Raw genomic sequence first — 27,304 nt, 5'->3', positions numbered from 1 at the left:
CTATTTCTGGTGAAGATGCTGTGAACATTGTTGAAATAACAACAAAGGATTTAGAATACTACATAGAATAGTTCATAAAGCAGCAGCAGGGTTTGAGAGGATTGACTCCAATATTGAAAGAATGTAGAGAGTTGAAAAGGTCTAAAAACTAAACACTAGGATATTCTGACATTTAGAGGTCTGGAAAATGAGAAGAACCCAGCAATGGAGACCTAAAAGAGTAAGGAAGAAAACCAACAGAATGTGGTACTCTAAAAACCAAGGGAAGAAAATGTTTCCAGGAGGAGGAAGTGATCAACCTTATCACAACATTTGTCACACTGTAGATTTAATAATGTGGAGGTCATTATTGACCTTTACAGGAATAATTTTGGTGATCAGTCAGGGTTCAAGAGAAAATGGGAGGAGAGGGAAGCAGAGAATATGGCGATTAATTGTAAGGGGAAGTGAGGTCAAGAGAGAAGTATATATATATATTTCTTCTTAAAAAATATTTTTATGCTGGTGATAATGAGTTGATAGAGAGGGGAAAATTGATGCAGAAGAAAAGGGGAAATTACTGAAAAAAAAATTTCTGAGTAGATGATAAATAGCGTAAAGGGTAAGGACTGGCCTGAAAAAGTTTATACGTAATAATAGGAAGGAAAGCTGAGTATGAGGGCAGAGTAGTTGGTATATGTGGCAATGGAAGCTCTTTTGTTTCAACTTTCATGATAAAGTAGGAAGATCATCAACTGAGAGTGAGGATGAGAGAAGTTTCAAAATTTTGCCAAGAGATTTGAAAGTATGTATTCAAGAGAGAGTACGCCTCAAAATAAAGAAAACAAAAATCCTCACAACTGGACCAATGAGCAACATCATGACAAACGGAGAAAAGACTGAAGTTGTCAAGGATTTCATTTTACTTGGATCCACAATCAACAGCCATGGAAGCTGCAGTCAAGAAATCAAAAGACGCATTGCACTGGGCAAATCTGCTACAAAGGACCTCTTCAAAGTGTTGAAGAGCAAAGATGTCACCCTGAAGACTAAGGTGCACCTGACCCAAGCCATGGTATTTTCAATCACATCACATGCATGTGAAAGCTGGACAATGAATAAGGAAGACCGAAGAAGAGTTGACGCCTTTGAATTGTGGTGTTGGCGAAGAATATTGAATATACCGTGGACTGCCAAAAGAACGAACAAATCTGTTGAGGAAGTACAACCAGAATGCTCCTTAGAGGCAAGGATGGTGAGGCTGCGTCTTACATACTTTGGACATGTTGTCAGGAGGGATCAGTCCCTGGAGAAGGACATCATGTGTGGCAGAGTACAGGGTCAGCGGAAAAGAGGAAGACCCTCAATGAGGTGGATTGACACAGTGGCTGCAACAATGAGCTCAAGCCTAACAATGATTGTAAGCATGGCGCAGGACCGGGCAGTGTTTCGTTCTGTTGTGCATAGGGTCGCTATGAGTCGGAACCGACTCGACGGCACCTAACAACAACAACAACTATTCAAGAGAGAGACTGTAATGATGAATCACAGAACTTAAGCATATATACTATCAGAACTTTTTTCACTGTGCTCAAATTACTGTCTTCCCCACTGTCCCCAAAGCAGAAGCTGTGTCTCTTTTATCCTTCAGTGCAGAGCTCCCAAATGGGGGTGAACAGACCAAATCCAGCCTATGTGTACGTTGTACTTGGCCCATACAGTGATGGAAAAAGCAATTTGAGCAAATATTTGAAAAAGCAGAAAATTTTATACCAACAAATTACTTTAAACAAGAAATGAGCTCTTCTTCAGGGCCTTACTATTTAGACAATGCATATACCGTTACACACAGACCATTTCATCCTTTTAAATCACCTGCCTGGCATACAGCAGGAGCACTAGTGGTACAGTGGTTAACCGCTAGACTGCTAACCAAAAGGTTGGCGGTTTGAACCTACCACCCACTCCATGGGAGAAAGATGTGGCGGTCTTCTTCCACGAAGATTACAGCCTTGGAAACCCTATGGGGCAGTTCTACTCTGTCCTATAGGGTCTCTATGAGTAGGAATCGACTTGCAGGCAATGGGTTTGATTTGTTCTGGTTTCTGGAATAGAGCAAAAATTCAAATGCTTAGTTATACCAAAGAGAAGGGGTAAAAAGAGGAGGAGGCTAAGAACCAGACCATATTTGGTAAAGCAGAGCATCATTAAAATTGAGGAAAACCCTCAGTGAGATGGATTGACACAATAGTCTCAACAATGGACTCAAATATATCAAAGATCATGGAGGTGGCACAGGGCCCTGTAGAATTTCGTTCTGCTATACATAGGGTCATCTTGAGTCAGAACTTACTTGATGGTAACTAACAATAACAACAAGATCCAGACAACCAACAGGTTTTATAACTTTTCCTGGGGTTGGGCCTATGTTGCATGGGGAGCCCTGGTGGTGCAGTGGTTAAGAACTTGCCTACTAACCAAAAGACTGGCAATTCAAATCCACAGCCACTCCTTGGATAACCTATGGGGCAGTTCTACTCCGTCCTATAGGGTTACTGTGAGTTGGAATCAACTCGAGAGCAACGGGTTTGGTTTTGGTTTTTCGGATGGTACATGGTGTAAGTTCTCTGAAAGTCGACAACAGTCTGTGCCAAACTAGTAACCTAAAGGTTATCAGTTTGAACTCACCCAACAGCACCAGGAAGAAATGCCTGGTGATCTGCTTCCATAAAGATTATTGCCAAGAAAACTCTACGGAGCAGTTCTACTCTGTAACACATGGGGTCACCATGAATCATAATTAGACTCCACCTCAACTTTTTTTTTCCATGGGACATGGTATAAATGCATACAATTGTGCCTCTAATAACTTACAAAGGAGGTTCTTTTCTGTTTTGCTTAAACACAGTTGATTACAGAGACTCGTTCTTCCCAGACAATTCTTTGGTTTTCTGTAGATATTTAAAGTGCTGGACTTGATTAGAATTAATCCTTGATAAATGTCTTGTTCCTCATTCAGATCCCCCTCTTTCTACTCTGCAAAGACCCAGTGAGTGCCCTGACTGACACTGCCCTACTCTTGATCAGGCCTCCCAGAAGCAACATAAGATCCAGGCACCTTTCTCATCTTTCTCCCTCATCTTGAATCAAACTTACTATCCTCAGGGCATGATTAATTTATCTTATTCACTAATTTGCACTAAAGTATTAGAACTGTTATGCTAAGAATTTAACAAATTACCCCCTTCCAGATTTGCATTTTAACCTGGAGCCTTAGTTTGTTTAGTAACATGGGCATTTCTGGCCTTCATAACTGAACCAAGGAAGTTTGGTCTTTCCTGGCATCCCATCATACCAACAATGCAAGAGCCTACTTTTTAGGCCATTTTGTAGAAAGAACCCTAATCTTGATTACATGTAGATCAATATTAAACAAAACATTGGTAAAGGGAGACTTGTCACCATGAGGGTAGCCAGAATTATAATTCTTTTGCACAGTTTAATTTTTTGACTGGCTAATGATAATGTTCAGATCAGATTTTATTTTATATCAATAAAATTTTATGGGCATATGTAAATGATAAAAGCTTAAGCCATCATTTAATACTATCACCATTGATATTCAAGAAAAGCAGTAAAGATAATTTTATAAATGTTTAATGGTGAATTTATACATATTTCCTTCTGGGATCATTCTTGAGACATTTTAGAGTTTTCATGCAAATAGACAAAGAAAACTTTATACTTGCTAATAAGACTCCATTACATGTCACATTTCAAACTTTATTTTCTACTATGTTTGACTCATTCTTCATGATTTTTTGAAAGATCAAGAGCCATATATTTAGGAAGGTTAAAAAATTAAGATATTTATATCAAGCCTGTGTTCTGCTTAGTTCTGGAATCTCTAGTTTCAGGACCAAAGATAAAATGAAATAGATAGGGGCTATCTACTTTACATACAAACCTCCTTCCTCTTAAAAGTCTCCCTCTGAACAACAGCTTTCTAGGACTTCTTTAATCTCTGTTAGCTGATGAAAGGGAGCTTTACAGACAGTACTTAGAGATGGCTGAACCAATGATTGTTACCTAGAGGGCCCCTGGCTTGAAAGGAAGGAATCTTAAAATGGCAGAGGAAAGCAGAGTGATCATCCTAGTTCTTGAACGTGAGGAATTGTTAGTTCTTTTTATTGTACACATACATGCTGAATATACAGTATGTGATTTTCTTCATATGATGCAGTACCTTACTGCACTGATTGAAGCATTCTTTTCAACTTTCTTGTTTTTTTTTTTTTTACAACCCAGGAGCAACACTGTAGGATTTTAATTTCCAAACAGTTGGGCAAGACATAAATATTATACAAACAACTATGGTTAACTATCTACGCTTTCCATATTCTTCCTTAAAAAAAAAAAGGTGGGTTTAAAAACGTACACTAGGCATAAATATAAAAACTGGGTTACCACAGTAATCTCTCTCTCACAAAACATTGCTAGTATCTTTTTGGTATAGTTTACTAAAGCTTTAAAAAGTTAAAATTTCCACCAGTAGCACTTTTCCTTCTTTGTCTGCCTTTCCAGATTTTTCCCTTTCCCCCACTAAGAGATAGGGGGGCTAAAGCTATGTTATTCGTGTTTCTCAGAGTATCATAATGAATTTTAACCTGTATAGTATTTATTCTCCAATTAACTATTACTTTAGTATAGAAGAGCTCAATTTAAGGAAATACTACGTAACTACTAGGAGCGGGGCTCTATACTAATTGTTACTGGGGTTATACATATTAACAAAACTTTGTTCCTGACAGAGACTAAGAGCTTTATAAGGTGGTAATAATCCTAATAGAAATAATACATTTATTTTTCCTTCACACTTTAGAAAGGGTTTCCACATACAAAACCTCATTTGACTCTTGAAACATTCTATGGGGAAGATGGGGTACTATTTTTCTAACTTTACAGCTGAGATAAAGAGATAAAACATGCAACATATTCAAAGAATTAAAAATAACTAGATATACTGTCATATATTGTGATTATAGCTAGAAAACATATATGATTGTGTTTCTTTCCCCTCAGACTTACCCTTAGCAAAGCACCTTGGCCTAGGAAAATATCTATCCCACTGATCTGCCACAATGCTTAAAATCCCATTTTAGAAATTTCATATTCTGAGTGTCTACAGGAGGTCCTATCAAAATATAACAGTCCTTAGTATGGTTGCACAACATGGTGAACATAACTAATGTCACTTAATTGTATATGTAAAAATGGCTGAAATGGCAAATATTTTGTTATATGTATTTTACCACAATAAAAAAAAATTTTTTTTAAACCCAAAACATAATAGCCTTAAAGACAAGAAAAATGCAAAAAAACATTACTAAACACTAATAATTATAAGTGAATCAATTTACTAGATGATAATTGGGCTCCTTAGAAAACAGAAGGTTGGAGTGACTTCCCAGAACAAAAGGGAAAAGTTTTGATGGAATGAAAGAGAGAAAGGACTTGATAGACTGAGGTAAAGCCCTCAGCATAAGCAGCCTGGAGAATCCCTAAGAACTTGAGTAAGGTGGAGAGGGAAAAAAAGGAGATAAACTAAATATGCTCATAATTTTGCCTCTATTAATGCCAAAACTCTGGAATGTTTCCAGTAGGCTTATGTCGAGAATTCACCTCCAAGGTACAAGTTTCCCTCACAGACCACCAGATAAACACTTAAACCCAGTTGCCATCAAGTTGATTCCAACTCACAGGGACTCTACAGGACAGAGTAGAACTGCCCTGTAGGATTTCCAAGGTTGTAATCCTTACAGAATTAGACTGCCATATTTTTGTCCCACAGAATGGCTGGTGGGTTCGAACTGCTAACCCTTCGATTACCCCTTAACAACTGCACCACTAGGGCTCCTTAGCTTAACACTTAAAAAAAAAAAAAGGTCCTTTAAAAGCAAATCAGCTTTGGTACTATCTACTTCTCTGCCTACATTTACCAAGCCTACCTGCCACCACCCTCATTCTTTCTTTCTTGGAATTGTTGTTGTTGTTGTTAGGTGCCCTCTGATTGGTTCCGGCTCACAGCAAACAACAGAATGAAACACTGCATAGTGCTGCACCATCCTCACGATCATTGCTATGTTTGTTGCAGCCACTGTGTCAATCCATCTCGTTGAAGGTCTTCCTCTTTTTCGCTAACCCTCTACCAAACATGATGTCCTTTTCCAGGGACTGGTCCCTCCTGATAACATGTCTAAAGTACATCCATTTTCGTAGAATTAGAAAAGGTTAATTCTAAAGCCTTTACTTTCTGCTCACTTTCCTCTTTCTCCATGCACTTACTGATGTCATATTTTACCATCTGCTGTTCTTTTTTCAGCACTACTCTCTCAACTCCTTTCTTACATATTTGCCGCAAATTTCAGGTTGTTTGGGCCACTCTCATTAAAAAAAAAAAAAAAAAGATCAACTACAGTGTGTTGCTACACCTTAATCACACGATAGGTCTAAACTCTTTAGTATTTTCTTTACCCATTTCTCCATTCAGTCCTTCATCTCTTAACACTGAAATGAAGGTGATGGACATCTCAGTGCCTAGCATGGTGCCAGGCACATAAAAACAAAAACCAAACCTGTTGCTATTGAATCAATTCCAGCTCAAGAGACCCTATGTATTTCAGAATAGAGCCGAGCCCTATTGGGTTTTCTTGGCCGTAATCTTTACAGAAGCAGAAAGCAGATCGCAGAGCCTTTCTTCCGTGGCACTGTGGGGTAGGTTTGAACCCTTTAAGTTAATAGTCGAATGTAAACAATTTGTACCACCCAGGGACCTGCTAGGTACTTAGGTGCTCAGAAAAAAAAAAAAAAAAGTTTGTTAAATAAATCTTAAAGTTATTACATGTGAGCATTCAATTTGTAATACAGAAAATTCTTGGAAGTACTTTCCTAAAAGTTCATAAGCTCATAAAATCTTTAATCTACAGTTAGGGTTCCTAAGATATTTCTCAGATTTATGAAAGGCTGAACTGGAAACGCTCTAAAAATCAACACAAGGCATAAAAAGCATCTCTGAATTTGCAATGTTTTACCTTCCTTTAATTCATTCACATTCTCCTCTCAGGATACAAGAAGCAAAACCAGTTTGTGTTGTATGTACTACAGAAGGAGCTGGATATGGACTCAGAATTGAGTAGTTATACACTAATTAGGTATCCCAGTCATTATTTAAAATGTTACTGTATTTAGGGAATTGTCTGCTTACTTTGGGGAAAGGGCAAATTGATATTTCTCCCAACATGAGGACTGTGGAAACAAGAGCACCCCTAAACATCACTTCCACAACCCCATATTGTGTTTAGGGAACTTCTTTGTTAATTTATTAGGCATTTTAGGAATATTTTTGATCATCACTGTACTAAGAGCTCCAGAGAGGTATACAAATGGAGAAAGTACACAATCCTTGCCCCCAAAGAGTTTACAACACAAACAGAAAATCAGGCTCAGAATTTAGAACAAAAGCAGTGACTGCATAATAATGTACCGGTGGGGGAAGGGAAGGATGGTGATCTGGAAACTGGGTTGTTATTAGGAAAGCAGTTTCCAGGAGGTGAGAGTTTAGGCCAGCCCCGAAAGAGGTTAATTGTAATGATTAGCAGGAATGGAAGCTTCTACTTAGGAGATAAATATCTGTCCTGATTTAAAAGTGGAAACTGCTTTAAGTATGGAAGATACTAAAGGAATTGTCTTATTAGCAGTCCAAAGGCTGATCTGGAAAAAGGCTGATTTTGAGGATATAACAGGTAAGTCTGGAGGAAGTGAGATGATGAAGGTAGGAAGAGGAAGCATTGGATTTTTGGGTATAGCAAAAAGTTTAGATTTGATGATATGGGCAAAAAAGGAAAACTACAAGAGAAGAATCATTATAGCAGCTGTGTAAAAATGAGATTGCAATAGAAAGATTCAGGAGCTCAGGAAGCGAGTTAGGGCATGCCAGAATTCAGCCTGAAGTCGCTACCAACCAAAAAAAAAAACCCGTTGCTGTCAAGTCGATTCCAACTCATAGCAAACCTATAGAATAGAGTAGAACTGCCCCCACAGAGTTTCTAAGTCCTTGTTGTTGTTGTTAGGTGCCGTCGAGTTGGTTCTGACTCATAGTGACCCCATGCACAACAGAACGAAACACTGCCCAGTCCTGCGCCATCCTCATTGCTTATTGCTATGCTTGAGCCCACTGTTGCAGCCACTATGTCAATCCATCTAGTTGAGGGTCTTCCTCTTTTTCACTAACCCTCTACTTTACCAAGCATGATGTCCTTCACCAGGAGCTGATCCCTCCTGACAACATGTCCAAAGTATGTGAGACACAGTCTCACCACCCTTGCTTCAAAGGAGCACTCTGGTTGTACTTCCTCCAAGACAGATTTGTTCACTCTTTTGGCAGTCCATTGTATATTCGATATTCTTCGCCAGCACCACAATTCAAGGCGACAATTCTTCTTTGGTCTTCTTTATTCATTGTCTAGCTTTCACATGCATATGAGGCAATTGAAAACACCATGGCTTGGGTCAGGGTCACCTTAGTCCTCAAGGCGACATCTTTGCTTTTTAATACTTTAAAGAGATCTCCTGCAGCTGATTTGCCCAATGCAATGTGTCTTCTGATTTCTTGACTGTTGCTTCCATGGGTGTTGATTGTGTGGATCCAAGTAAAATGAAATCCTTGACAACCTCCATCTTTAGGTGCCCTCCTGTTGGTTTTTTTCTGTTTATCATGTTTTCCCTGTTTATCATGATGTTACTTATTGGTCCAATTGTGAGGATTTTTGTTTTCTTTATGTTGAGGTGTAATCCATACTGAAAGCTGTAGTCTTTAATCTTCATCAATAAGTGCTTCAAGTTATCTTCACTTTTAACAAGCAAGGTTGTATCATCTGCATAACGTTGTTAATGAGTCTTCCTCCAATCCTGATGCCCTGTTCTTCTTCATACAGTCCAGCTTCTCGTATTATTTGCTCAGCATACAGATTGAATAGGTATTGTGAAAGGATACAACCCTGACCCACACCTTTCCTGACTTTAAACCATGCAGTAGCCCTTTGTTCTGTTTGAATGACTGCCCCTTGATCCACCTACAGATTCCTCATAAGCATAATTAAGTGTTCTGGAATTCCCATTCTCTGCAGTGTTATCCATAATTTGTTACGATCCACACAGTTGAATGCCTTAGTATAGTCAATAAAACACAGGTAAATATCATTCTGGTATTCTCTGCTTTCAGCCAAGATCCATCTGACATTAGCAATGATTCTATATCCTCTTCTAAATCCAGCTTGAACTTCTGGCAACTCCCTGTCGATATACTGCTGTAGCCACTTCTGAGTGATCTTCAGCAAAATTTTGCTTGCATGTGATATTAATGATATTGTTCAATAATTTTCACATTTGGTTGGATCACCTTTCTTAGGAATAGGCATAAATATGGATCTCGTCCTGTTGATTGGCCAGGTAGCTGTCTTCCAAATTTCTTGGCACAGACATGTGAGCACTTACAGCGCTGCATCCATTTGTTGAAACATCTCAATTGATACTCCATCAATTCCAGGGGCCTTGTTTTTTGCCAGTGCCTTCAGGGCAGCTTGGACTTTTTACTTCAGTACCATTGGTTCCCGATTATATGTTATCCCTTGAAAAGGTTGAATGTTGACCAATTCCTTTGGTATAGTGACTCTGTGTATTCCTTCCATCTTCTTTTGATGCTTCTTGCATCATTTAACATTTTCCCTGTAAAATCCTTCACTATTGCAACTCGAGGCTTGAACTTTTTCTTCAGTTCTTTCCACTTCAGAAATGCTGAGCGTGTTCTTCCCTTTTGGTTTTCTATCTCCAGGTCTTTGCACATGTTATCATAATACTTTACTTTGTCTTCTCGAGCTGCCCTTTGAAATCTTCTGTTCGGCTCTTTTACGTCACCATTTTTTCCTTTTGCTTTAGCTACTAGGTGTTCAAGAGCAAGTTTTAGAGTCTCTTCTGACATCCATTTTGGTCTTTTCTTGTTAATGACCTCTTGCTTTCTTCATGTATGATGTCCTTGACGTCATTCCACAACTTATCTGGTCTTTGGTCATTAGTGTTCAACGTGTCAAACCTATCTTGAGGTGGTCTCTAAATTCAGGTGGGATATACTCAAGGTCGTACTTTGGCTCTTGTGGGCTTAGTCTAATTTTCTTCAGTTTCTACTTGAACATCCATTTGCCTAATTGATGGTCTGATGCACACTGGGCCCCTGGCCTTGTTCTGACTGATGATATTGAGCTTTTCCATCATCTCTTTCCACAGATGTAGTCGATCTGATTCTTGTGTATGGCATCTGGCAAGGTCGATGTGTATAGTTGCTGTTCATGTTGGTAAAAAAAAGGTATTTGCAATGAAGAAACTGTTGGTCTTGCAAAATTCTATCACACGATCTCTAGTGTCATTTCTGTCACCAAGGCCATATTTTCCAACTACTGACCCTTCTTTGTTTCCAACTTTCGCATTTCAATCACCAGTAACTATCAAGGCATACTGATTGCATGTTTGATGAATTTCGGACTGCAGAAGTTGGTAAAAACCTTCAATTTCTCATCTTTGGCCTAAGCGGTTGGTGAGTAAATTTGAACAATAGTATTAACTAGTCTTCCTAGTAGGCATATGGATATTATCCTATCACGGACAGCATTGTACTTCAGGATAGATCTTGAAATGTTTTCTACAATGAATGTGTCATTCCTCTTCAAGTTGTCATTCCTGGCATAGCAGATCACATGACTGTCTGATTCGAAATGACCAATACCAGTCCATATCATCTCACTAATGCCTAGGATATAGATATTCATGTATTCCATTTCATTTTTGACAGTTTCTAATTTTCCTACATTCATACTTTGTACATTCTATGTTCCAGTTATTAATGGATGGTTGCAGCTGTTTCTTCTCATTTTGAGTTGTGCTGCATCAGTAAATGAGGGTCCCAAAAGCTTAACTCCATCCACATCATTAAGGTCAACTCTACTTTGAGGAAGAAGCTCTTCCCTAGTTATATTTTGAGTGCCTTCCAACCTGATGGGCTTATCTTCTGGGAGTGTATCAATGTTCCGCTGCTATTCATAAAGTTTTCACTGGCTAATTCCTTTCAGAAGTAGACTGCCAGGTCCTTCTTCCTAGTGTTTCTTAGTCTGGAAGCTAGCTGAAATAATCCTCCATGGGTGACCCTGCTGGTATTTGAATACTGGTGGCATAGCTTCTAGCATCACAGCAACACACAACCCCCTACAGTACGACAAACTGACAGATGTGTGAACGTCCAAGTCCTTAGGACCAGGAATGAAACGGTAGCTGAGAAAATGTTCCAAGTTGAATAAATAATAATTATAATAAATATAAAAGAAAGGTTACACTACAAACATCTCATTATTACTCATTAATCATTAATACTATTAACAATAATCTCCAAATAATTTGTTTTACTGTTGTCCATTTGTCCTCTTGCCACCCATTATCTCTCCATCATATTCAAGACATTTTATTGAGTACCCTCTCCCTATGCCTTGCTCTGCTTGCCTTTATTTGTCTTCTTCCCAACTCACCTCCTGCCTCTATTTATCCAAATCATTTTAGAGACCTAGCGTGTCACCTCTTCCTTGAAGCTGTTTAAAATTTCAGAAAATTCTCCTTCTATATTTCTGTATTATCACTGTCTACTAGTCACCTTGACCACATGCTATACTTATTTTCTTATTAGTAGCTTCAACCATTGATAGTACTCATTCCATTTAACTCTTTAAAATAGTTTTTAAAATTACAATCATTGTAAAAAATTTAGGGAAAAAAAGCCACTTGTAATCAACCTCATTACCTCTAATAAAATTTTTAGATATTCCTTTCAAGCGTTGGTCAATGTGAATATACTTCATACATACATACTCAAAACATAGTATAGACATTTTTACATGCTCTTTTTACTTTTATACAATTATTTTATGAGGCCCCCTGGAATCTAAGCAGTTCCTACTCACAATCAGGTTAAGATCCTTGCTCCTGCTACTTTAACTCAGCTGCTACTCCCTATATCCTCTCTCTGACTATTAACAGCTTCTGTTTCCTGGGTCTACTGCTTGCTTTCTCAATGTGCGTTTAAACCACTATTCAATCCACCCAAATCTTTTACCATGAACAGAGTGTGGGCCAAGATGTAATAAGCTTCCTACAGATTGACTGTTTTGGGGTCTGGTGCCCATTCCAGTCCAATAAAAGAGGAGAGGGGTCTATGTGGTACCAGTAAGGAAGCTAAAGAAGGAATCTCTTAGAAGAGTCGGCATGGCAAGCACGTGTGGCCTGGCTTATATATCCTTCATTTAATATGTTTTTGAAAATAAGATTTTTGATTACTATATAATATTCTGTTTACAGATATACCAGATGTACTTAACCATTCCCATAGTGCTGGACAATTACGTGGTTTCTGGTTTCACTATTCTAAATAGCATTGAGATGAACAGCTTTCTAAATTGCCCAAGTCTCACGTAAACTCTTCATATCCCTACAAGTGGAATTATTAGATTAGAAGGTGGCAATTTTTTTAAAGGCTTTTGATATTGTTTGCCAAATGATCTTCCAGAATGTTTTTATGACATTAAAAAAGAGATCAAGGGTTTGACTTTTGTTATATTTTGCTTTCCAGGAGCCACAAGAGAAACTATGTGGTATACCAAAAATACTTATTTTGATGAAATACTTCCTCTTAGAGATGCCCTCTTGTACTCTTAAAAAAAAAAACTGCATTTTAAACATTCATGTGGTAGGCAAAACTACAAGATTTGTAGTTTATATGTTTTGTGTGAGAGGAGTGCAGTGGGCACAAAATTGAATTGGAAAGAATTTTTATGCACTTAACACAAACCAAACCAAAGCCATTGGTGCAGTCACTGATAGTGACCCTACAGGGCAGAGTAGAACTGCCCCACAGGGTTTCCAAGGAGCAGCTGGTGGATTCAAATTGCTGACATTTCAGTTAGCAGCCTGAGCTCTTAACCACTGTCATCAGGTCTCGTTCATGCACTTGAATATATAGAAAAAATAAAATAAAAATAAATAAACGATTAAGCTATTTAAGTATCATCAAATTCATTCCTTATCTTTACTCTTTACATGTATAACTACATTTTACGTAGCTGCAATTTTTATGTACATGTTTGGTATTTTCTTCAAATATGAATTGATTACACTCTTTCTTCATTTTGTTATTTACATAAAATTCCCGAGGTTAATATGCCAGACATTAAATAGCAATTTCCTTTTGGTTAGACTTTTATTTTCCCCTCCAAATTTTTGCTGTTTGGATAGTATACTATGAACATCTTTGTGCATGTGATTTTTTTTTTTCCTTTTCAGATCATACCATTTAAAGATATTGCCCTAAGTGGAATTTCTAATTAAAAGATATGAACAGCTTTATAGCTTGCCTAACGATTGCAAGATTGTTCATTCTACTGATGTTATTAACTTTGCTCGTTTGTCTTGCTGCTTCTTTAAATTCACCTTAAATAAAAAAAAAACCATTGCGGTCGAGTCAATTCTGATTCATAGAGACCCTATAAGGCAGAGTAGAAGTGCCCCATCGGGTTTCCAAGGAGCGCCTGGTGGATTTGAATTGCCGACCTTTTGGTTAGCAGCCTTAGCACTTAACCACTACGCCACCGGGGTTTCCTAAATTCACCTTAGGGAGATTAAGAACAAACAAACCCGCTGCCGTCCAGTCGATTCCAGCTCATAGCAACCCTGTAGGACAGAGTAGAACTACCCCATAGAGTTTCCAAGGAGCGCCTGGTGGATTCAAACTGGCCGTAGCACTTAACTACACCACCAGGGTTTCCTTAGGGTGACAGTGTCTTTTAATTCTCGGTGTGTCCCCACAGGTCAGCTGTGAGGTAGAACTGGGTCAGAGTGAAGCTCAAAAAAGAGTCAATAAATATTAATAGGCTAATTTTCATGTACCTGTAGGCTTAACTTTCCTCTTCAGATTTTTCTCCTTAGTCTATTCGCTGCTTTTCTTTCTTGTATTTCTTTACCTTTAATTGGCAATTTCAGGTTAAGTAATTTTGGACCGAGCTGCTTTTTGGGTCCCTTAAATCACATTTCACAGGAAGTTGACCATCCACGACCTTCACCCGCCCCTAACGCTTTCTGAAGAGGCCGAATTCAAAGCAGTCACTGCCACTTGAGCTTACACCCAGCTGCCTCCTCGGGAAGGAAACGTTTTCTTGTAGTCTGATGTTTCCCATCATTCACGCAAAGAATTTCTACTAAAGTTAAATTTGGGCGGATTTTGAGATAGCGGAACTGGCGTGCCTTCCTGCCAAACAATTCGACGCTGCGTGAGTCACAGACTGTCAGTGAAGGTGTAACGCGGCCTGTGGAATATTTTGCGTCTCACAAGCACATAGGAAACACCGGATTTACCCTCCTCAGGCACCGCCAGATACACAGGTGCAAGGCCGGTCGTAGGAAGAAGCTTTTGTTGTCTGCTTCGAGCCGCCTTTAGGAAAGTCCACAGTCCTGAAGGCCGAGCTGAAGCCGGGGCGTCAGATTCCCTCAGACGCCTTTCTCAAAGCTGCAGGCTAGCGAACAGACCGAGGGCGCGCCGGGGGCGGGGCCTCCCCGAGGGGCGGGGCCTTCAGGGGCGGGGCCTGCAGGAGGCGGGGCCTCCCGGAGGCGTCACCGCTGACGTAGCCGCCCTACCGGGCCGCCGCCGCCGCCGCCGCCGAACGGGGGGCCGGGGGGCCGGGGGTGAGCCCTAAGATGGCCGCTCCAGCGCGGGCTGGTGAGTGTGCGTGAGGGGTGCGCGCGGTTGTGGCGGTTGGCGGAGCTGCGCTCCCTGCGGGAGCGGAGGTCCGACGGGAGCCCCCAGGCGGCGAGGCACCTGACGGTTTTCCCGCCGCGCAGGGGGTTCCTGAGGAAGGGAGAGGAAGCTGCGGACTGAGGGGAGCGAGCCCAGGGGCGCGCGAAGGAGTCGGCGGCGGCGGCGGCGGGTCCGGCGAATTTAGAATTGGCGCCTCTGGGAAGTTTCGGTGGGTCGTGCGATGCCCGGGCCAGTGTCCTAGTGCCATCGCGCAGTGCCCAGGGATGCTGCGAGGGGATGCGTTTCTTGTGGCCGGATACCGCGTAGGCACCCTGCGCTGGGCTGGAGGGGGACGAGCTGGGGGAAAAGGGGCGGAATTGGGGGACTCGAAGGGATGCAAAGGGGAGTTGTGCCTGGATCCGCGGTCCGGAGCGTGGAGAGATGTAATCGGGCATCTTACCGGTGCGCTGTGTAGAACGGGCGCCGTAGAGGTAAAAGCGCATCCTGCCCCCGGCCGGGAATGCCCCAAGTGATGCTCAAAGCCCTGGGATGCTCTGGAAGGGCGGTTCTAGTCCTCCGTTAGAAGGAATGTGCTTCTCCGAGGTTAGCCTTCCCTCCATTGATTGCGTTCCAGCGCTGCCGCACCTGCTGCCACTTGAAGACGCTTCCAGTTTTTGAATGCCAGCTTCCTAAAATCATTCGAGCCGGCCTTCGAATGCTAATAAATTAAACTCATTTTAGGGGCATAAGAAACATGTCAGCGTGAGGAGGAGAGAGAGACCAAAAAAAAAAAAAAAATCCTGACTACTCCAGTGTAAGAGTTGATCCCCCCCCCAATAAAAAATAAAGTGAAACATAGTAATTGCTTAAACTGAAAGTCTTAGCTGTTTTAAACTGTACTGGTAACTGAATAATTTCTTTCAGTTTAATTTTGGAAGTAAAGAACAGCTTATTAACTTTTGGAGAATTCATTTCTTCCACAGACCAACCCCCTCAACAAGTAAACCTTGTCGTTTTTTTTGCAAGTAAGGGAGGGGGGGAGATTGTGAAATTAACATGGAAATTGGACCTTTAACCCCTGCCTGAATTTGTTATTATCTGTTAAACAGCTGCCTGTCGGGTAAAAATATGTGTGGTAACATTTTGGGCTCGGAGTTCCCTGTGAGTTGGCTTCAAAACCAGCATTTGGTATAAACAAGCAAAAAGAATTGTCTCTTCACTGTAATCAGATTTGAAAACCTGAACATGAGTCAAGCATATGTTTATAGAATATTTCATACTCTATAAGAATCACTTTTCGTTGTCTGGAAGGAAATAAAAAACTTCTATTCTTGGAACCCTATTCTTTTTACTTATTTAGCATCTGGGGGTATTTGAAAGAAATTTTAAACATTGTGTCACATTCAGCTCCTCTGTCCCCACTGGGAGGCTTTCTTTTGTGTGCTAGCCTTTAATTATGCAAAAAATGTCAGATTTTTCAATCTAGTATGTATCACTGGGAACTATCCAAATTGAAACTCACAGATATTCTAATATTAAACAAAGATAACAGTTCAAACCATACAGTTTAGAAAGTTGAAATGTTTCTGCTGTTCAGTTGTGCATCACTCTTGTTTTCCTTTCAGAATATTTGTTTGAGATTTTTTTTTTTAGCTTAATCAAAAAATTTAAGTGATAAGTGAATTAGAATTTAGTATTATATACAACAATATGACTTTTGGAATATTTGAAATAGAAAATCTGTTGAAGGTTTGGGTTTAATATTTGAAATCTAGTGATAAAATGTCTCTAATTGTCTTATTCCCACACATTTTTCTTTTTGTACTACCAAAAGAAAGAGGAATGAGATATGAAATATACTCTCTACCACTTTCCCTCTACAAACTTAATTTTACTGAGTGTTATAAGAGGATTTTTTTACTGTTATTTGATTATTCGAGGGCAGAGCCTGACTGTATTTTATTTGAGTATCCTTTTTTTTTTTTTTAGCATCTGGTTAACTGCTTAACATGGAGAGGAAAAAAACCAAAAAAACCCAGTGACTGTTTCTTGAATTGGATTTTTGAATGGTAGAGATACAGAACTAAGGACACTATTTTGGTTTCTTGGTTGGGGGAGAGAGGGGGAGATGCTTTGAAGTTCTTTCTGCAGTGTGAAGTGGAACAAACATGGCTGCCAGATTCTAATGGAGTTGTCTGGACTAGGAAGATTAGAGGCTGGGGCATAGCCTCTGGAGTCCAATCAAGATATTAAATTGTGTGCCCAAATCATTCTCTGGATTCAGTAATAGGATAGTTTTGTCATGAAGTCAAGCCTAAATAGTGGCAAGTAACAAAAATATAGGAATCTGTAAATACCAGCTTTCTGGCAAAGATTAAGATTGTGAAAAGTGTAACTGATATTCGTAGCACTTTCAGACACCATGAACACTTTATTATAAAGAATTCCTTTTTATGGACTTTTACCTGTCATAGGAAAAAGCTAATTTATTTATGGTCTAAGGATATACTTGTTAGACCAAATCATGGACATACTAGAATGATAGAGTGGAGAGTCTAGGCATTTTATAACAAAACCCAGTGCCGTCGAGTCAATTCTGACTCATAGCGACACTATAGGACAGAGTAGAACTGCCCTATAGGGCTTCCAGGGAGCACCTGGTGGATTCGAACTAGCGACCCTTTGGTTAGCAGCTGTAGCAGTTAACCACTACGCCACCAGGGTTTCCATTTTATAACAAACAAGATATCAATTTAATAAACCCATAGTAGAATGTGCGATGTTTTCCTGAATGTTTCCCCATTGTTATGAAGCTGCCTGCAGTGGGTTGGTACATAGGTATGGTGGTGTGACACTAATGATAAATATTTTGGAACAGAATCACCCATGAATGAATAACGTGTAAGTAGGGACCCAGTGCCATCGAAGTAGGGATGGGTGAGGAATTCAAATAACCTGGAGGCAGAATTCACTTTCCTGGAGCTTAATTTACAACATAGTCGACTAGATTCAATCTCTGGGCTTCCAGTGAAACATGTTAGAGACACAAGAAAGGCCCAAGAAAAAGGGTATCCTTTATTGTTTAATGAGTTCCAAGTAAGATCAGAGTAATTAAAGATTCTGGATTGCTAGAGGAAGAAAGAATAAATCGGGGCCTTTCTAGGGATAAAGGAAAAAGAAATACATAATGATTGACAAGGACATTATGCCAAAGCACATAATAGGTATAATAGAGGGATAGTATGAGGGCGCATTGTATTATCCATTCAGTAATTAATTGGTTCATTCAAAAATATTGAACCCCTTTCTATGTACTAAGCACTATGCTTGACCCTTGGTGTTTTACAAATATCTCTCAAGAGGACAGGATACTACAGTGGTTCCATGAAGTAAATGGAAAATTGGAAAGGGCTCTAAAAGTATAGATACGGTTTACCCTAATTACTACAAACTGTGTATAAAGCTGTTCTTATCTAAATGAATGTAACAATTGTGGTAGTTAATATGGAAAAAAATATGGAAAGTGAGGGGTAATTCCTAAGGGTTTTATGTCCTACTGAAATTGCCATTTCCTCTTATCTTTTATTATAGAAAATAACATTCTATAAATAGCCTTTAGAGTACCTATTTATTTTGTACTGTTAAGAGAAAAATAAGTTCTGTTATAAAAATCGTCTTTGTTAAAGTAATCAACATATGCCTTTTTAAAAAATATCCATCCCTTTAGGAGTTATCAGGAGGATTTTCTTTAATGAGGTAAAGATGGTTACTGTGACACAATTATGTTTAAAAATTTGTTCTACTTTATGCCCAATGAAACTGCTTTTTTCTTTAATCAAGGCAGAATATATTCATATGAAATGTGAATGCCCATTTCCTAGAAAACTACAATTCAGTTCTCAGGTATGAAAGTCACTGAAGTTAAACTGAATTCAAAATGTGGTCATTTGTATATTTTTATATAAAAACTTTTTTAAAATAAAAGACGTAAAAAGTGCGTGATCGTAGATGAGAGTAGAAAAGTGTATTGTGCTATATTTTGAAAGCCTTTGTATGCGATATTAAGGAGTTTAAATTTATCTTGTGTCATTTCAAGATTTTTAAATAATACTTTGACAATTATAAAACTATGCCTACATTATAAGATACACTAAGAATTATACAAAATGTGTTAAATGATTATTTGACTTAAGTTTGAGCTATGAAAAGGAAAAGCTGCTTCATAGAGCCTGATATTTTAGTGTCTATTCAGATTTTAATAGTAATACAGATTACTTTTCATTCTTTTTAGAAATGTAGATTAGCCATTTCCTTCATCTGTGTCACTTTAACTATTAAATAGTAATTTAGCTATTTTTGTATGTGCTTATATTTCATAATAACTTCCTGACTTTTATAAAAACATGTTTTCTAAGCGATAGATCTGAAAATTGTGCTACCCGATGGCACTGGTACTGGGTAATGCCCTGTTTAGGTTGCATTATTCATACTATTGACCTTTAGTACCTGACCTCTTGTGGAAACTTCCAAAGCTTATAACTGCAGCAGACCTTCCCATGCCTTTGTTGCAAGTGTGTTAGGAAACTGGGCTGGTAAGGGGGTGGTCAGCTGAAGTGATCATTATGTTGAAGATAAACAACTAAAATTTGCAGTGAAATGTTAATTTTTTAAGTAAAATATTAGCAACCCTTCTCTTTTCAGTGCTTCTTATAACTCTAATGCCTATTTGGAGCACAAATATTTAAAGGATGACTTTATATAACATACCAGAATTTAAAATACCTTAATTAGGTTTGGAAACATTTCTCAGTTTATTTTTGTATAAAATCTATTTTGGGTATCTGAAAGCATGCATCATGTGGCATGGCATGTAATGAGCTCTGGTTAAGTAATAAGGAGATCAGGAAACTGTGCCTTAAGTAACTGGAAAAATGGCCACTTGGTTAGGGTGGAGGGCAGTTTCAGACATGAGTGACCCAGCGAAGCTTCCTATCCTCAACCACTGATTGAAATGTCGTAAAGAGGCTGAAGTTAGACCAGTAGTTAATACTAGTTTATTGATTGATTGCTCTGAGAATTTGGTGGCCTGAAACAATATGGCTGTAAAACTATAAAATCTTCATAAAACCTCGACACTTGATACTTTAAACCAAAAAAAAAAAAAAAAAACGCAAATAAACTCCACTTCCTTTGAGTCAATTCCAGCTCATAGCGACCCTATAGGACAGAGTAGAACTGCCTCATGGGGTTTCCAAGGCTGTAAATCTTTACAGAAGCAGACTGCCACATCTTTCTTCCCATGAGCAGCTGGTGGGTTCACACCACCTACCTTTTGGTTAGCAGCTGAGTGCTTAACCACTGTACCACCAGGGCTCCTCTTTATACTTTAGACAATGAAAAGATGTTTGAGACGTAATCCCTGCTTAATCATAGGAGCCTAGACAACATTTAGGTGGCAGAGTAAGGATACATGCACAGATAAACAAGGGTTCTGCATTTGGGAAGTGGCATAACAGTGGCACAACTCAAGTCCTTCAGGAAGTTAGAGATGAGACTCTTTTTAACTGGAAAGGCTTTATGGAGGAGTTAGGCCTTGGAGGATGGTTTAAGTTTTAAAAGGGAGAGGTGAGGCAATGTTGAAGGTAAGTTTGAGAAACTAGCTAGGGGTGATTCTTTTTGGCTGGAGCACATGGGACAGGTGGAGGTGGGTAGCAAGATATGACAGAGAAGGTAGGTTGGCATCTGATCCTGAAGAATTTTGAGAGCAGGACTGAGGAATGTGTAGTATTTTTTGTGGCAGTATTTTTCTAACTTATGTTGGGAAATCAGTTTAGTGAGTCAGCATTTAAAAAAAAATAGAATAGGAAATATCAGAATACATTATTCCTGTAAAGATTATTTATAAAACTTTTGTTCCAGGGTGGTGTGTGTGTATGTGTATACACATGTTTACTGGGCCAAGATTTAAAATTTCTTATTTTGAGTCTCAGTCAAAGTTTTAAAGTTCCTGATTCATTGGACTGTGGGGAACTGTTGGAGGATTTTAAGGATAAGGGCTAAAAGCTCAAAGCCAAACTTGAATATTGATTTGGCAGGATAGTATGAAGGAGAATGAGCGTCCAGATGATGAGAGACCAGTTTAGAGGCTATTGGTGTGCTTCAGGAATGATATAATAAAGTCAGTGATGAGAGAAATGGAAAACAGTAAAGGTTTAGGGATTGATAACCCTGTATGCATTTGGTGACAAATTGAATGTAGGAGTAGAAAAGATGAGAGCGAGGAGTTCAGAAGCTTTCAAGACTTCTAGTCTGGGTACTTGAGAAAATGCATTATCTTTAATAAGAGAATATTGGAGGAGAAGCTAATTCTATGAAGGCAAGATACATGGGTAAGCTGAGTTTGAGGTGTGCCTGAGACAAATTGCTTCAGAAAGGTTAGGGGTGAAGATAAAGTTTTATTAGTTAGCTATCCAGAACTGATCATTGAACCTCTCCTGGTAGGTTTAAAGAGGATTGAATGCAATTTAATGAAAAGAAGCCATTAAAAGACATCAGAAAGGTTATGTGTTTATGATTAAAAAGGTATCAGAAAGGCACTGCTACATACTTGAAACCTGGACTGTGTGTTGCAAAAGGCTATAATTTGAGTAATTGAAATTTCTGCCCTCACTGGTAGTAAATAGAAACAAGTTTGTGCTTTTGAACTGTTAACAAGTTAAATATTTTACCCTGTAATTTTATATGATTTTTGGGTGTGGCATAAACCTTTGATTAAAATACCTTATCTAATAAAAAAAAAAAAACCATAGAATCTTACATTTTTAATTTCTTTTCTAGTCATTTTAGGTTTCTATTTTGTAACTCGACGGCACTGGGTTTTTGGGTTATTTTATAACTGCTTTAATGATATGTTAATTATTTATTAAATTATACACTTTCAGTAAATCAAATACAATTATTTTTAAACTTTACCTAGAGATTTCCTGAGGGTAATTTAAAAACAAATGAAACTGCTCAGTTATATGGCATGAAAGTTTAAATAGCATGAAAGATCTTCTTTGAACAAATTAAACATTTTATTGTCTTTAAGCACTGAAGAATGACAAAAAGGGGCTTTTGGAATATTTTTAAATTTACCTGTCTTTGAAATAAAGATAGCTGAGTTAGTTTTTAAAAAGTAATATCTACTAATTTGAATTTCAGATATTATACCTATGTAAAAATGGATAGTACAGATAATTTAAATGTTTATATATAGATTTCATTCAAAACATCTTAAGTGTTTGTATTGTGATAATATATAGATACAGGTAATATTTTATTAGCATCTGCATGGGGATTGTTTGTGTAATGTCCTCTTTTAAATGAATATACTGCCAAAAATCGCATATCCAATCTGCTGGAACCAAACAGAGTTAATACATTCTTTCTCAGCAATGGATTAGCAAATGAAAAGAAGTGCTCTGAACCCTATAGAAGAAAATAGGAAGTGTCAAGAAAATACTCCCACCCCCTTTCTTTTCCGGCAGGCTTTTAGGTCTTTGTATGATGAGGCTTCTTTGTGGATACATCCTAAGAATGGCTCTAAGCTTTGGCCTTCAGGCAGTAAAGCAAATTGAAGATACTCTGGTGGCTAGCTGGCAGCAGCCTGGCTCTCTAACCCCTGCATTCCTCCCTGCCCTTCACTGGGTCATCCACTCCCTTGCTACCACTATGTGTGTCTGAGCTTTCTTTATTCTCTGGACATCACTGCCAGGGCTGTTTTTTTGTTTTTTTCATAAGTAGACAGAGTAACTGGGCCCCCTTCCCTAAAATATTCATCTCATAATCTGTCATTCTACCATTCTGGCGTCACTTCTTTGGATTTTTAAAAATATTTTATCTTCAAGAGACCCCTTTTAAAATGCAAATACTCCTGGGAGAGGTCAGACCTTGGTTCTCAGCTGATATCTTAATTATCAGTTAACACCTTAGTTGGGCTTAGTACACATGTGACTGAGAAGAAGAGACCCTTGGATTAATGTCTGGGGAATGTGATAAGCCAGAAGGAAATTAGCAACAATAATGATAATAATAATAGCAGCTTTGATGTACTGAGTGTCATATTATTAAATGACAAGAATTGTTCTAAGTGCTTACAAATGCAGTGTAATCCTTACAACAACCCTGTGAGCTTGGTGGTATTATTACTGATATATATATTACCCTTATGTTTCTCAGATAAGAAAATTGAAGTACATGCAGCGTAAATAACTGGTCTCTGGCTCCTTGGAAACCCTATGGGGTAGTTCTGCTCTGTCCTATAGGGTCACTATAAGTCGGAATTGACTCAATGGCAATGATTTTCGTTTGGTTGGTCACATAGTAAATACATCCAGGTTTTTAAATTCAGGCATTTGGGTGTACTGTCCAACCATTTTGCTGTAATATCTTCACCCTGCTATAATGCCTCATGTAGATGGCATCTGATCAACATTTACTTTTTTCTTAATACAGGCAATCCCTGGATTACGAACATTCAGTTTATGTACAACCCCTAGTTACAATCCAACCCCAGGAAAGCCTGTTATATTAAAAATTAGAGGTACATAATAACAAACAGGCACTATTTTGTGAAACATTGTTATTACTGTATTATGTTAAATATGTTTTAGTATATCTGGAAGTGTTTCTTTGTGTTTTATACATAGAAAGGTATGCTATATAAGACAAACATTTGACTGACAGTAGATATGAACTGTACCTGTTTTGACTTAAATGTACAAATTCGATTTAAAAGCAGATTTAGAAATGGAACTCACTGCATAATCCGTTACTGTCTGTACTGTATGAAATGGAATCATGCTGTTGAGTTATAGATGTCACTTCCTGTTGAAGGTCAAGGATCCTGCCATCATCTAAATAGATTTTTTTAAGAACTGGAATGAGATACCCTTTTAACTCAGTACTGAGGTCACTCCTGAGGTTCACCTTCAAGCCAAAGATTAGAAAGGCCCATAAGACAAAAAATACTTGTAGCTCACCCAAGTATACAAGACTAAATGGACACACCAGCCCAGGGGCAAGGGAAAAAAGGTAGGAGGAAAGCTGGACGAATGGAAAGGGGGAACGCAAGGTCAAGAAGGGCAGAGTGTTGACACCTCGTGGGGTTGGCACCCAGTGTCACAAAACAATATGTATATTAGTTGTTTAATGAGAAACTAATGTGCTCTGTAAACCTTCATCTAAAGCACAGTTAAAAAAAAAAAAACTGCCATGAAATAGACAAATTTCTTATAACCAAGAGAATGTATTTGCAAAATAGAGGAGGAGGGACTAAAGAGGTAGTATATAGTTATACACATACATAGCACTGTCTTTCTGAATGATTTTTACTTAAAACTTATTACACAGTAATGTGTTCATTACTTTTGAAATTTTGAAAGTGAATTCATAAACAGAATACAATTCTGTATTTTTTCCTGGACTTTTTTTCTATTGAGACTTCTTTTCTGAATTTTGTATGTAAGGTTATCAACTTATACCACCTCTTTAAAACTCTGTTGTTGTTGTCCTTAGGTGCTGTTGAGTCGGTTCCGACTCATAGTGACCCTGTGTACAACAAAACGAAACACTGCCTAGTCCTGTGCCATCCTCACAATTGTTGTTATGCACAAGCCCATTGTTGCAGCCACTGTCTCAGTCCACCTCTTTGAGGGTCTTCCTCTTTTTCACTGACCCTCTACTTTATCAAGCATGACGTCTTTCTGCAGGGACTGATTCCTCCTGATAACATGTCCAAAGTATGTGAGACATAGTCTCACTATCCTTGCTTCTAAGGACCATTCTGATTGTACTTCTTCCAAGACAGATTTGTTCATTCTTTTGGCAGTCCATGGTATATTTAGTATTCTTCGCCCACACCACAGTTCAAAGGCGTCAGTTCTTTGGCCTTGCTTATTCATCGTCGAGCTTTCACATGCATATGAGGCGATTGAAAACACCACGGTTTGGGTAAGGTGCACCACAGTCCTTAAGGTGACATCTTTGCTTGTTAACACTTTAAAGAGATCTCTTGCAGCCCATTTGGCCAGTGCAGTGTGTCTTTTGTTTTTTTGACTGCTGCTTCCATGGGTGTTGATTGTGGATCCAACTCTATTTATCATGATGTTATTTGTTGGTTCAGTTGTGAAGACTTTTGTTTTCTTTATGTTGAGGTGTAATCCATACTGAAGGCTGTGGTCTTTGATCTTTATCAATAAGTGCTTCAACTCCTCTACACTTTCAGCAATCAAGGTTGTGTTATCTGCATTATCACAGGTTGTTAATGAGTCTTCCTCCAATCCTGATGCCCTGTTCTTCATGTAGTCCAGCTTCTTGCACACGTTTCCTAACTTTAAACCATTTAGTATCCCCTTGTTCTAACGACAGCCCCTTGATCCATGTACAGATTCCTCATGAGCACAGTTAAGTGTTCTGAAATTCCCATTCTCCACAGTGTTATCCATAATTTGTTTATGATCCACACAGTCAAATGCCTTTGCATAGTCAATAAGACACAGGTAAATATCTTTCTGGTATTCTCTGCTTTCAGCCTGGATCCATCTGATATGAGCAGTGATATCCCTGGTTCCATGTCCTCTTCTAAATCCAGCTCGAATTTCTGGCAATTCCCTGGTGATAGACTGCTGCAGCCACTGTTGAATGAGATTCGGCAAAATTTTGCTTGCATGTGATATTAATGATATTGTTCAATAATTTCCACATTTGGTTGGATCGCCTTTCTTGGGAATAGGCATAAACATGGATTTCTTCCAGTTCATTGGCCAGGTAGCTGTCTTCCGAATTTCTTGGCATAGATCAGTGAGCGCTTCTAGCGCTGTATCTGTTTGTTGAAATGTCTCAATTGGTATTCCATCCGTTCCTGGAGACTTGTTTTTTGCCAATGCCTTCAGTGCAGCTTGGGCTTCTTCCTTCAGTACTATTGGTTACTGATCGTATGTTACCTCCTGAAATTGTTGGTATAGTGACTGTGTATGCTTTCCATCTTCTTTTGATGATTTCCTGTGTCATTTAATATTTTCCACATAGAATCCTTCAGTATTGTAACTTGATGCTTGAATTTTTTCTTCAGTTCTTTGAGCTTGAGAAATGCTAAGCATGTTCTTCCCTTTTGGTTTTCCATCCTTGACTTTGTCTTCCCGAGCTGCCATTTGAAATTTTCTGTTTAGCTCTTTTATTTCATCATTTCTTCCTTTTGCTTTAGCTACTTGACATTCAGGAGCAAGTTTCAGAGTCTCTTCTGACATCTATTTAGGACTTTTCTTTCTTTCCTGTCTTTTTTAATGACCTCTTGCTTTCTTCATGTATGTCATTCCACAACTCATCTGGTCTTTGATCGTTAATGTTCAATGCATCAAATCTATTCTTGAGATGGTCTCAAAATTCAGGTGGGATAAACTCAAGGTTGTACTTTGGCTAGCGTGGACTTGTTCCAATTTTCTTCAGTTTCAACTTGAACTTACATGTGAGTAATTGATGGTCTGTCTGCAGTTGGCCCCTGGCCTTGTTCTGACTGATGATACTGAGCTTTTCTTCGTCTCTTTCCACAGACGTAGTCGATTTGATTCCTGTGTATTGCATCTGGCAAGGTCCCTGTGTACAGTCACCGTTTATGTTGTTAAAAAAAGGTATTTGCAGTGAAGAAGTTCTCAATCTTGCAAAATTTTATTATGTGATCCCCGGCATTCTTTCACCATATAAAGCCATGTTTTCCAACTCCCAACCCTTTGTTTCCAAATTTCGCATTTCAGTCACCAGTAATTATGAGTGCATCCCGATTGCATGTTCGATGAATTTCAGACTGCAGAAGCTGGTAAAAGTCTTCAGTTTCTTCATCTTTGGCCCTAGTGGTTGGTGCGTATGTTTGAATAATAGTTGTATTAACTGGTCTTCCTTGTAGGCATATGAATATTATCCTATCACTGACAGTGTTGTACTTCAGGATAGATCTTGAAATGCAGCGCCGTTTCTCTTCAAGTTGTCATTCCCGACATAGTAGACCATACAATTGTCTGATTCAGAATGACCAGTATCAATCCATTTCAGTTCACTAATGCTTAGGATATCGATCTTTAGGTAGTCCATTTCATTTTTGACAACTTCCCATTTTCCTAGATTCATACTTTGTACATTCCATGTTCTGATTATTAGTGGATGTTTGCAGCTGCTGCTTCTCATTTTGAGTCGTGCCACATCAACAAATGAATTTCCTGTAAACTTGACTCCATCCACATCACTAAGGTCGACTCTACTTTGAGAAGGCAGTTCTTCCCCCGTCATCTTTTGAGTGCCTTCCAGCCTAAGGGTCTCATCTTCCGGCACTACATCAGACAATGTTCAGCTGCTGTTCATTTAAGATTTTCCTTGGCTAATTCTTTTCAGAAGTAGACCGCCAAGTCCTTCTTA

General features: G+C 38.7%; 1 protein-coding gene and 1 long non-coding RNA gene across 10 annotated transcripts in view; one reads left to right on the top strand and one right to left on the bottom strand.

Annotated features, from left to right (window-relative positions):
- LOC126075894 (uncharacterized) overlaps positions 1–14,654 on the bottom strand; it is a 197,029-nt gene extending 182,375 nt beyond the window's left edge. For 8 of the 9 annotated variants that reach the window (XR_007517316.1, XR_007517318.1, XR_007517319.1 and 5 more), the window contains exon 1: positions 14,014–14,654. This is a non-coding gene — a long non-coding RNA (uncharacterized LOC126075894). Of the gene's footprint in view, positions 1–1,937; positions 2,085–14,013 lie in introns of all 9 variants that reach the window. The other variant, XR_007517320.1, reaches the window with a different exon arrangement.
- Positions 14,655–14,749: 95 nt separating this feature from the next.
- USP44 (ubiquitin specific peptidase 44) overlaps positions 14,750–27,304 on the top strand; it is a 29,787-nt gene continuing 17,232 nt past the window's right edge. Inside the window, exon 1 of the mRNA XM_049884093.1 lies at positions 14,750–14,839. The gene's annotated coding sequence lies outside the window, so the exon portion shown is untranslated. The remainder of the gene's footprint in view (positions 14,840–27,304) is intronic.

The sequence above is a fragment of the Elephas maximus genome, chromosome 4 (genome assembly GCF_024166365.1).
Source record: "Elephas maximus indicus isolate mEleMax1 chromosome 4, mEleMax1 primary haplotype, whole genome shotgun sequence".
Lineage (NCBI taxonomy): Eukaryota > Metazoa > Chordata > Mammalia > Proboscidea > Elephantidae > Elephas > Elephas maximus.
The sequence above is the reverse complement of the archived record's forward strand: the minus strand, read 5'-3'. Positions and strand labels throughout refer to the sequence as shown.